The sequence below is a fragment of the Oncorhynchus clarkii genome, chromosome 2 (genome assembly GCF_045791955.1).
Source record: "Oncorhynchus clarkii lewisi isolate Uvic-CL-2024 chromosome 2, UVic_Ocla_1.0, whole genome shotgun sequence".
NCBI lineage: Eukaryota > Metazoa > Chordata > Actinopteri > Salmoniformes > Salmonidae > Oncorhynchus > Oncorhynchus clarkii.
This window is the reverse complement of record NC_092148.1, coordinates 92,542,907-92,555,338: the sequence shown is the minus strand read 5'-3', so window position 1 is coordinate 92,555,338 and position 12,432 is coordinate 92,542,907. Positions and strand designations below refer to the sequence as shown.

The 12,432-nt window shown below is 42.5% G+C and overlaps 1 protein-coding gene, 1 non-coding gene and 2 pseudogenes across 2 annotated transcripts in view; 2 read left to right on the top strand and 2 right to left on the bottom strand.

Moving 5' to 3' along the window:
* Nucleotides 1-12,432, bottom strand: part of LOC139376285 (uncharacterized) — a 1,125,987-nt gene that overhangs the window by 11,386 nt on the left and 1,102,169 nt on the right. The window lies entirely within an intron of this gene.
* On the top strand, nucleotides 3,404-3,559 carry LOC139383535 (U2 spliceosomal RNA; annotated as a pseudogene).
* LOC139383747 (U2 spliceosomal RNA) lies at nucleotides 4,841-5,031 on the bottom strand. Its single transcript, XR_011628780.1, has one exon. It is a non-coding gene; the product is annotated as a U2 spliceosomal RNA (small nuclear RNA).
* Nucleotides 7,523-7,736, top strand: LOC139383440 (U2 spliceosomal RNA; annotated as a pseudogene).

The window sequence follows — 12,432 nt, the reverse complement described above, 5'->3', positions numbered from 1 at the left end:
CGGTCTCCTCCCCTTCATCTTTAACCCAGTCTCCTCCCCTGCTTCTTTAACCCAGTCTCCTCCCCTGCTTCTTTAACCCAGTCTCCTCCCCTGCTTCTTTAACCCGGTCTCCTCCCCTTCCTCTTTAACCCGGTCTCCTCCCCTTCCTCTTTAACCCGGTCTCCTCCCCTTCCTCTTTAACCCGGTCTCCTCCCCTTCATCTACACCGATCGAAGTGGATTTAACAAGAGACATCAATAAGGGTTAGGGTTAGCTTTCACCTGGATTCACCTGGTCAGTCTGTCATGGAAAGAGCATGGTTTTGTATGTACAGTGGGGCAAAAAAGTATTTAGTCAGCCACCAATTGTGCAAGTTCTCCCACTTAAAAAGATGAGAGGTCTGTAATTTTCATCATTGGTAGACTTCAACTATGACAGACAAAATGAGAAAAAAAATCCAGAAAATCACATTGTAGGATTTTTAATTATTTATTTGCAAATTATGGTGGAAAATAAGTATTTGGTCACCTACAAACAAGCAAGATTTCTGGCTCTCACAGACCTGTAACTTCTTCTTTAAGAGGCTCCTCTGTCCTCCACTCGTTACCTGTATTAATGGCACCTGTTTGAACTTGTTATCAGTATATAAGACACCTGTCCACAACCTCAAATAGTCACACTCCAAACTCCACTATGGCCAAGACCAAAGAGCTGTCAAAGGGCACCAGAAACAAAATTGTAGACCTACACCAGGCTGGGAAGACTGAATCTGCAATAGGTAAGCAGCTTGGTTTGAAGAAATCAACTGTGGGAGCAATTATTAGTATATGGAAGACATACAAGACCACTGATAATCTCCCTCGATCTGGGGCTCCACGCAAGATCTCACCCCGTGGGGTCAAAATGATCACAAGAACGGTGAGCAAAAATCTCAGAACCACACGGGGGGACCAAGTGAATGATCTGCAGAGAGCTGGGACCAAAGTAACAAAGCCTACCATCAGCAAGGGCATTGAAGATGAAACGTGGCTGGGTCTGTCAGCATGACAATGATCCCAAACACACCGCCCGGACAACGAAGGAGTGGCTTCGTTGCCCAGTCTCCAGATCTCAACACCATAGAAAATCTTTGGAGGGAGTTGAAAGTCCGTGTTTCCCAGCAACTGCCCCAAAACATCACTGCTCTAGAGGAAACCTACCTGAGCCACTTGTGTGGGTTGTAGACTCCGTCTCATGCTACCACTAGAGTGAAAGCACCGCCAGCATTCAAAAGTGACCAAAACATCAGCCAGGAAGCATAGGAACTGAGAAGTGACCTGCAACGTGGTACTCTCCTCTGAGACAGTCTGCTACACCTGCAACGTGGTACTCTCCTCTGAGACAGTCTGCTACACCTGCAACGTGGTACTCTCTTCTGAGACAGTCTGCTACACCTGCAACGTGGTACTCTCCTCTGAGACAGTCTGCTACACCTGCAACGTGGTACTCTCCTCTGAGACAGTCTGCTACACCTACATAAGAGAACCAGTAGAAAGTGAGAATAAAGCCTGGTCCAACAATGGGCTGGTTGTTCTCTGAACATCCTTCTGTAAAAAAATTGTGAAGAAATAGTTCCTCAAAGATTTTTTTTATTCACAAGCACTGGTACAGTAAAACAAAGTCTGTCTTCATTCGGTCAATCCACTGACATCTTGGATGTCTCAGTTACAATCACATGCGTCTGAAACTTCACACGAGATACAACTAAGATGATAAAAATCAAGAGGATGTAGGCTGCTTCTCCATTCAATTATAATTCTAAAAGTTATTAGTAAGACGATTGAGATTCAATATCTCGCAGATAAAAACACAGTTTTGCAGGCAACAGCCTGTCTGAAAGCACAGTTTTGCAGGCCACAGCCTGTCTGTCTGAAAGCACAGTTTTGCAGGACACAGCCTGTCTGAAAGCACAGTTTTGCAGGCCACAGCCTGTCTGAAAGCTATTATCCACTTCTATGTTTGGATGTTCAGGGAATACAAGAGGAATTATACTTAAAAGGTTGATTTAAATTGGTAGGTAAGTGATTGGGTATTGTTGGGCTCCCGAGTAGCGCAGCGGTCTAAGGCTAGAGGCGTCACTCCAAACCCTGGTTCGATTCCAGGCTGTATCACAACCGGCCGTGATTAGGAGTCCCATACTGCGGCGCACAATTGGCCCAGTGTCGTCCGGGTTTTGCCCGGTCGGTAGGCTGTCATTGTAAATAAGAATTAGTTCTTAACTGACTTGCCTAGTTAAATAAATGAGTCGAGAGGAGGAAACAAAAGAAGAGGATGAAGAGGTTGGACGAAGATGAGGAAGAGGAGGTGTGGTGAGCTTTAGTGGTAATACTGGAGAAAGGCCTGATGAGGTTATTCTAGTCCTATACCTCCATCGTGAGTTAGGAGGAGGAAGAGGAGGAGGTGTGGTGAGCTTCAGTGTTAGTACTGGAGAAAGGCCTGTCCCAGTCTCCTCTCTATATGTACCACTAATGTAAATGTAAATATCAAAACAGATACCAAACATTAAGAAACTATAAGGAAGAGAAGAGTAACTGCAATGAAATAAACCAGAGACCTGTGGAAAGAAGCCCCCTGATCTCCTCGTGTCTGCCAGCAGGGGAGGACACCACGCCTCAGCTCAGGACACCACGCCTCAGCTCAGGACACCACGCCTCAGCTCAGGACACCACGCCTCAGCTCAGGACACCACGCCTCAGCTCAGGACACCACGCCTCAGCTCAGGACACAACGCCTCAGCTCAGGACACAACGCCTCAGCTCCTGCTGTAACGGGTGGACCGAAGGCCGATTCCACCAAGCTCTGGCTCACCCTCACGTGTCTGAAGGACGCACTGTGGTCCTCTGACAACTTGTTGGTAGGGAAACGCGTGGAGACCACCCATCAGACAGTGGCCTTGATAGCTACGGAAGCCCTGAGGTGGTATGGACAAAATAGAGCCTCAACCCCAGACAAAGTATCACCCACAACATCTAAGGTCCAGGCCTGACAGTGCTGCAGCGCCTAGGGGAGGGATCTCTTCTGGGCCCTGAAGGATGGGGGGCGGAGTTGATTCGGAAGAGCAGGAGGAGGCAAATGTGATAAGGACTCACCTCGTTCCTGCACAAAGGAGAGAAGACCTCTTTTTTTAATAAAGGGACTTTTAAACCTTTTACATGTCTTTAAAAGGTATACTCTTGTTTGAATTATAATGTGCACATTTGAAATGGCTTTTACAGATGGGACATGTTTAAAAGTACTTCTTTCTTAGGGTGTTTTATTGTTTTAATAACATGTACTTTTAACATATAATGTTTCAATGCAGTTTTTTATGCATATTATGTCGTTTTAAAGCGTACAAATGATTATGTTAAAAGTATGAGCTATTTTAAGAAACCCTGCGACAATAACCATTTTTCCAAAATAAAATAAATCTGTTCTTATCAGTTTAATATCTGATATGTCCTCTATCTGGGGACAATATATGAAATGGATTTTTCCACGGTCAAGTAGGTTATACATAACTGTGGCATTATTCACAATTCTGATTGTGTGCCGTCATGATTCGCTTGTATGACATTTGGAGCCCCAAGCTACAGGCTTCCGTAGGGCTAAACCTGCCGAGCTGAAAACATGCGATTTAGAAGGGTTTGATTATACGCCCAGGCTTTTATTTTACAATTAGTATCAGCAACGATCTGGAGCCGTCTGTCAGTAATACCCACATACATTTATTTTAGCGATCATTTTGGACATGTAGCCTATTGTAATCATTATGGAACTTATGTAGCAGGTTAAACCTGGAGCCTGGCGCACGGTTCACGACGACTGGACTGTTGTCATACAGTTCCACGATTAGTGAGAATGAAAGTAGATTTGTAGGATTATAGTTCAACCACTATTGGACACTTTTTCTCCACATTCCAATATTTCATGGATGGAACTTGAATTATGACAACTTTCAGTATGAAACAAAGCAGTGCATGTTTTATTCATCGATATACAGTATTTCGTGAGTAGATAGATGCTCTCCAACCCAATATGCCTATTGGTATTTTATGTGCATGATATGAAGTTTGCTGTAGTGACTGACTAAGCCTAATTTTAAAAGTGTGCCTCAAAAGTGCCATGTTTGCAAACGTGTATTATGCGAAGCACACATTTAGTTAGGCAGCCAGGACCGTAGGACGCATTGTCGGTCTAGCTCTCACTGCAGTCCAGTGCCATGGACATCTTTGAAGTTTGGCCTCTAGTAATTTAGGAGGGCAACTTTATAAAGGCCTCCCTACAATGACCTTATCATGCAAGGCTCTACAGACAGATTAAAAAAATATATAGACTATTTTTATTTCATACATTATTTGTGTTGATGATGTACTATGTAATGAAGTCGAGTGGTTCAACATTAAAATGCATTTTGATTGAACACATAGCTTGAACAAGGCGACGGTCGGTGGAAGTCTGGCGCCACCAAGTGGACAATTATTTTACCTGAGATATTTTGTAAAATATCAAATGTTATGTCAATATTGTTATCTGCAAATGGTTTCCCACACCCCTATTTGATAGATTTTTATTCCAGTTTAGCAGTAAATCTGGTTTTAACTCAATAACGATTTGTCTCGTTTCGTTGGTGCAAGTGAGAACAGGTGTTTTCTTCTGGAAGTTTTGTTGCATTTCCTTTTTAAACAGCTCATCTGTATTTTTGTACATCATTTTATACACATACAAACGGCATAAAATGGCTTCACCACTTTCTAGGCATCATTGACAGACTTGCTCAAACGTAATGATTCTAATAAAAGTAACATCCGGTTAACTTCGTCCAATTTATATTTACAACGGCAGGGGGTGCACCGTTCCTGGAGGTACTGCAATACCAGGTCGATGCGTGGAGTGGACGGAGCAAGCCCCTATTCCATCTCCCTATTCCAAAAATCAATTTAATATATGGTCCCCAGATAGGGGACGTATCAGATATTAAACTGATAAGAACAGATACTACACTTGATCTTAGCCAAAAGGCCGAGAAGCGATACCGCAATGCTTTCGGGAGGAAGGTGCCGTTCTCAGACACGTTAAATCCGGTAAAGGTTACACCTAAATGAGCTCTGTACACTTTACAACAAATATCAAAGATGATGCTATTTTTAAAAAATGGTGGCATAGACTGGGATTTGATCAACGTCGGGAAAAGACACTTTTCACTGTTACAATGTAACACATTGGAAGGTTCCAAAGTGACGTGGACATCCGCCCTCCAATCTGAAACGAGACAAATCCTTATTGAGTTCAAACCAGATTTACAGCTAAATTGGAATAATAATCTAGCAAATAGGGGTTGAAGAAATAATTAATATTGACATAACATGTTATCTTTTATATAATATCTCAGGAAGCGTTGATGCCACAAGGGAACTAAAATAATTGTCCACTTGGTGGCGCCAGACTTCCACCGACCGTCGCCTCTCCTATGTGGTCAATCAAAACGCATTTGAATGTTGAACCACTTTAAAAATATATTTAACTAGGCAAGTCAATTCAGAACAAATTCTTATTTTCAATGACGGCCTAGGAACAGTGGATTAACTGCCTTGTTCAGGGGGCAGAACAATAGATTTGTACCTTGTCAGCTCAGGGATTTGATCCAGCAACCTCTCAGTTACTGGCCCAATGCTCTTACTAGGCTATTTGCCGCCCCAGTTGACTTCAATACATACACCATCAACGCAAGAATAGCCTGTGTATTTTTAAATCTGTCTGTAGAGCCTTGCATGATAAGGTCATTGTGAGGAGGCCTTTATAAAGTTGCCCACCTGAATTACTAGAGGCCAAACTTCAAAGATGTCCATGGCACTGGACTGCAGTGAGAGCTAGACCGACAATGCGTCCTACGGTCCTGGCTGCCTAACTAAATGTGTGCTCAGCATAATACACTTTTGTAAACATGGCTCTGTTGAGGCATACTTTTACAATTAAGCTTAGTCGGTCACTACAGCAAACTTCATATCATGCACATAAATTGCCATTACGCAGAAAATACTTTATATTGATGAATAAAAACTACACTGGTTTGATTCATCCTGAAAGTTAGGTTTAGGCTACTACATGATACTGTCCTTGTACCCATCATGAGGCTGCTACAACCTAGCCTATGAATGAAAGTTTACAACGTAGGTGAACACAGGTTGAGAGACTTTTGAGTAATCAAGATGACAGACATTATTGACACATTCAATACCGCCTTGTTCAATCTTGCCTTCATCTAGCTGATCTAGAGTGTAATCATTAGTCCAACATTTGCAAATGAGAGTTTCCATTGGACAAATTCAGGTATGTTTATCCCCGTTTGGTTCCGTTTGCTTTCGCTTTAAGAAACGTTTTTCAACAGAATCAACGGAATGAATACACCCCTGATCACACGCAAACACAGATCATTTTCAAAACAGCACGATCCCTTTGATCGTGGGATAATTCCTTCTGGCACCTACGTGCTCTCCTCCTCTCACCTTTAACCTTCACTTGTGGACTTCAGTGCACAACACATCAGCTGTCTGACCAGGCGAAAAAAAACCTTACCAAGCCAAACCTTCATATCATAACCACTAACTGCTACACACAGCCTACAATAGAGTACCACAGTATGAGTCATAATACCCATAACACCTAGCGGTCAAACAGGGAAATGGTTCCAAGTATTTTGGCAGAAATTCTCCCCCCACTTCTAATTTACTTCATTTTGTGGCTAGAGTCAAATACTTTCTGTGGCACATATGAGTCAAATACTTTCTATACTACAAACGTCACGTCAGGATAGGCAACCCGAAAGGAATAATTGATGCATGTGTGTTACATTAAACATAGATGAGGGAGTAAAATGTTGGCAAGCAATAAACATTTCAGAAATCCCAACTACTAGTCGAATAAGACATGGGAGAGATGATGAATTTTGATGATGAATTTTGGCAAAGAGAAGAAAAGAAAACTGCAGAGATACAGTGAGGCAAAAAAGTATTTAGTCAGCCACCAATTGTGCAAGTTCTCCCACTTATTTTCCACCATAATTTGCAAATAAATTCATTAAAAAAATCCTACAATGTGATTTTCTGGATTTTTTCTCTCTCATTTTGTCTGTCATAGTTGAAGTGTACCTGTGATGAAAATTACAGGCCTCTCTCATCTTTTTAAGTGGGAGAACTTGCACAATTGGTGGCGGACAAAATACTTTCTTGCCCCACTGTATATTGACTATGATAGCTGATATGAATGGTGAGTTGATCATCACATCAACGTTTATTCGTCACATGCACAGGATACAGGGTGTAAACAGTACAGTGAAGTGTTTACGTGCATCATATACACATTACAATACAATACGCCTGGTCTCGGAAGCTAAGCAAGGTCAGGCCTGGTTAGTCCTTGGATGGGAGACTGCCTGGGAATACCAGGTGCTGTCAGCATTTTTGTCCCTCATGGTACTGTACTCTTGTACTATTTAAATCCGGAAACAACCTATTACAGTTTCTCAATCGTCTACAAGCATTTTTCTTGGAACAAGGTTGTCGAGTTTTTAGAACAAAGTCCATAAGACACAGAGCTGTTGCAAAACAGTAAATGGATTTTCAAAATGTAGACCATATATTAAAGGGATTTTTGGAATAGGGAGATGGAATAGGGGCTTGCTCCGTCCACTCCACGCATCGACCTGGTATTGCAGTACCTCCAGGAACGGTGCACCCTCTGCCGTTGTAAAGGAAAAGTAGACCAAGTTAACCGGGTGGTTCTTTTATTAGAATCATGATGGATATTACATTTGAGGTAGTTAACTAGTGACTCCCCATCCCACAAGAGGGAGCGTAATTATCAACTGACACTAATTAGCATAACGCAACGGACATAAATTTCCCTAGAAAATATTCATATTCATGAAAATCACAAGTGAAATATATTGAGACACAGCTTAGCCTTTTGTTAATCACCAGGTCATCTCAGATTGTCAAAATATGCTTTACAGCCAAAGATAGGACAAGCATTTGTGTAAGTTTATCGATAGCCTAGCATAGCATTTTGTCCAGCTAGCAGCAGGTAACTTGGTCACGGAAATCAGAAAAGCAATCAAATTAAATCGTTTACCTTTGATGAGCTTCGGATGTTTCCACTAAGGAAACTCCCAGTTAGATATAAAATGTTCCTTTTTTCCCAAAATATTATTTTTGTAGGAGAAATAGCTCCGTTTTTTCTTCATGTTTGGCTGAGAAATCGCCCGGCAATTGCGGTCACTGAAAACGCCGAAAAATATTACAAATTAGCTCCATAATATCGACAGAAACATGGCAAACGTTGTTTATAATCAATCCTCAAGGTGTTTTTCAAATATCTATTCGATAATATATCCACCGGGACAATTCGTTTTTCAGTAGGACAGATTGGAGTAATGGCTACCTCTGTATTTTACCCGAGAGTCACTCTGGCAGCATCAGGTGACCACTTGCGCAATGTAGCCGCTAAATGCGTAAAACTACGTCACAATGCTGTAGACACCTTGGTGAATATGGAGAAAAGGTAATCTGGTTGATAGCCCATTCACTGCTCAATAGGGACGCATTGGAACGCAGCGCTTTCAAAACATGAGGCACTTCCGGATTGGATTTTTCAGGCTTTCGCCTGCAATATCATTTCTGTTTTACTCACAGACAATATTTTTACAGTTTTGGAAACTTTAGAGTGTTTTCTATCCTAAGCTGTCAATTATATGCATATTCTAGCATCTTGTCCTGACAAAATATCCCGTTTACTACGGGAACGTTATTTTTCCAAAAATGAAAATAGTCAATGTCAATGATGACTAGATAGTGTTGGTCAAGTCAGTCACCTATTCTATTGACTATGACAGCTGATATGAATGGTGAGTTGATCATCAAATCAAAGTTTATTTGTCACACAGGATACAGGGTGTAAACGGTACAGTGAAATGATTACTTGCAAGCTCTCCTAAACAAAAATATCCACAAATAGCTAAGTAATAAAGTTGTTAAAAAAATAAAATGGTTGATTGGAAATATATACACAATAACAATATACAGTATGAACTCTGTAATGTGTGTAAGTTATGTACTGGTGTCTTTACCTGTATGAGTGGCAGTCCATGTTATCTGATGTACAGTGGGGAGAACAAGTATTTGATACACTGACGATTTTTCAGGTTTTCCTACTTTAAAAAAATTACAGGCCTCTACATGCTTTGTATCATAAGTACACTTCAACTGTGAAAGACAGAATCTAAAACAAAAATCCAGAAAATCACATTGTATGATTTTTAAGTAATTCATTTGCATTTTATTGCATGACATAAGTATTTGATCACCTACCAACCAGTAAGAATTCCGGCTCTCACAGACCTGTTAGTTTTCCTTTAAGAAGCCCTCCTGTTCTCCACTCATTACCTGTATTAACTGCACCTGTTTGAACTCGTTACCTGTATAAAAGACACCTGTCCACACACTCAATCAAACAGACTCTAACCTCTCCACAATGGCAAAGACCAGAGAGCTGTGTAAGGACATCCGGGTTAAATTATAGACCTGCACAAGGCTGGGATGGGCTACAGGACAATAGGCAAGCAGCTTGGTGAGAAGGCAACAACTGTTGGCGCAATTATTAGAAAAATGGAAGAAGTTCAAGATGACGGTCAATCACCCTCGGTCTGGGGCTCCATGCAAGATCTCACCTAGTGGGGCATCAATGATCATGAGGAAAGTGAGGGATCAGCCCCGAACTACACGGTAGGACCTGGTCAATGACCTGAAGAGAGCTGGGACCACAGTCTCAAAGAAAACCATCAGTAACACACTATGCAGTCATGGATTAAAATCCTGCAGCGCACGCAAGGTCCCCCTGCTCAAGCCAGCGCATGTCCAGGCCCGTCTGAAGTTTGCCAATGTCCATCTGGATGATCCAGAGCAGGAATGGGAGAAGGTCATGTGGTCTGATGAGACAAAAATATATATTTTTGGTCTAAACTTCACTCGCCGTGTTTGGATGAAGAAGGATGAGTACAACCCCAAGAACATCATCCCAACCGTGAAGCATGGAGGTGGAAACATCATTCTTTGAGGATGCTTTTCTGCAAAGGGGACAGGACGACTGCACCGTATTGAGGGGAGGATGGATGGGGCCATGTATCGCGAGATCTTGGCCAACAACCTCCTTCCGTCAGTAAGAGCATTGAAGATGGGTCGTGGCTGTGTCTTCCAGCATGACGACGACCCGAAACACATAGCCAGGGCAACTAAGGAGCGGCTCCGTAAGAAGCATCTCAAGGTCCTGGAGTGGCCTAGCCAGTCTCCAGACCTGAACCCAATAGAAAATCTTTGGAGGGAGCTGAAAGTCCGTATTGCCCCGCGACAGCCCCGAAACCTGAAGGATCTGGAGAAGGTCTGTATGGAGGAGTGGGCCAAAATCCCTGCTGCAGTGTGTGCAAACCTGGTCAAGAACTACAGGAAACATATGATCTCTGTAATTGCAAACAAAGGCTTCTGTACCAAATATTAAGTTCTGCTTTTCTGATGTATCAAATACTTATGTCATGCAATAAAATGCAAATTAATTACTTCAAAATCATACAATGTGATATTCTGGATTTTTGTTTAAGATTCCGTTTCTCACAGTTGAAGTGTACTTATGATAAAAATTAGACCTCTACATGCTTTTTTTTTTTACACTAGAAGCTGTCAATCTCTATTTAAATATTTCTGTAAAGCCAATATTGAAAGACATTTCAATTTGCGTGATGTTTTGTTGTCTCTACCTTCTTGTCCTTTGTGCTGTTGTCATTTGCCCAATGTTGGCACCCTGTTTTGTTCTGCTGCCATGTTGTGTTGCCATGTTGTGTTGCTACCATGCTGTGTTGCCATGTGTTTCTGTCATGCTATGTTGTTATCTGAGGTCTCTCTTTATGTAGTGTTGTGTTGTCTCTCTTGTCATGATGTGTGTTTTGTCCTAGATTTATATTTATCCCAGCCCCCGTCCCCGCAGGAGGCCTTTAACCTTCTGGTAGGCCGTCATTGTAAATAAGAATTTGTTCTTAACTGACTTGCCGAGTTAAATAAAGGTGAAATAAAAGTTAAACAGAGAGGAATTGGAAGAGGTCCATTCCAGGGACTCATCAACTTTTTATTGTGTAGAAAGAGTTACTCCTTTGCGTTACGGCCATACTAGCCTGAAACCTCGGCTGCTAAGCAGGGTTGGGCTTGTTTAGTACTTGGCCGGCTGACTGCCTGGGAATACCAGGTTCTGTACATTTCAGCATGGGGTGTCTTCTTTCCTTGTTTTATATTTAGAACATTCACATTGTAATGAAACAGGCAGGGAGCAGGTCTCGAACCCTCGACCTTCTAGTCCAGCGCGCTATCGACTGTGACGCAAAAGCAATGCTCGGGAGGCAGAGTCGATATCCTCGCTTATAAACCCAGGGTCGTTACAATGTTCTGTCAGATCCAATTTGTAAGAGGTGGTGTGGTTGAAACCCTCTGCCATTATAGCACTTTATTAATTCTCCCTGACTTAACATGCCAGTATGGGACTCACCTATGAGTTAGTCTGGCTAACACAAAGTCCTGTTGTTGTTGAGAGAACCAACCAATGTGTCGGCTCCAATTCTGAGCAAATGCTGCCTTTTTTACAAAAGGCCTCCTGTCCAGACCAGTGTGTCGCAGCTCTAAAATAACGTGTCTTAAAACATGGAAGGCGGTCGGGAGGAGGCAAGATCAGGTCAAATCAAATGTATTTATATAGCCCTTCGTACATCAGCTGATATCTCAAAGTGCTGTACAGAAACCCAGCCTAAAACCCCAAACAGCAAGCAATGCAGGTGTAGAAGCACGGTGGCTAGGAAAAACTCCCTAGAAAGGCCAAAACCTAGGAAGAAACCTAGAGAGGAACCAGGCTATGTGGGGTGGCCAGTCCTCTTCTGGCTGTGCCGGGTGGAGATTATAACATAACATGGCCAAGATGTTCAAATGTTCATAAATGACCAGCATGGTCGAATAATAATAAGGCAGAACAGTTTAAACTGGAGCAGCAGCACAGTCAGGTGGACTGGGGACAGCAAGGAGTCATCATGTCAGGTATTCCTGGGGCATGGTCCTAGGGCTCAGGTCCTCCGAGAGAGAGAAAGAAAGAGAGAATTAGAGAGAGCATATGTGGGATGGCCAGTCCTCTTCTGGCTGTGCCAGGTGGAGATTATAACAGAACATGGCCAAGATGTTCAAATGTTCATAAATGACCAGCATGGTCGAATAATAATAAGGCAGAACAGTTGAAACTGGAGCAGCAGCACGGCCAGGTGGACTGGGGACAGCAAGGAGTCATCATGTCAGGCAGTCCTGGGGCATGGTCCTAGGGCTCAGGTCCTCCGAGAGAGAGAAAGAAAGAGAGAAG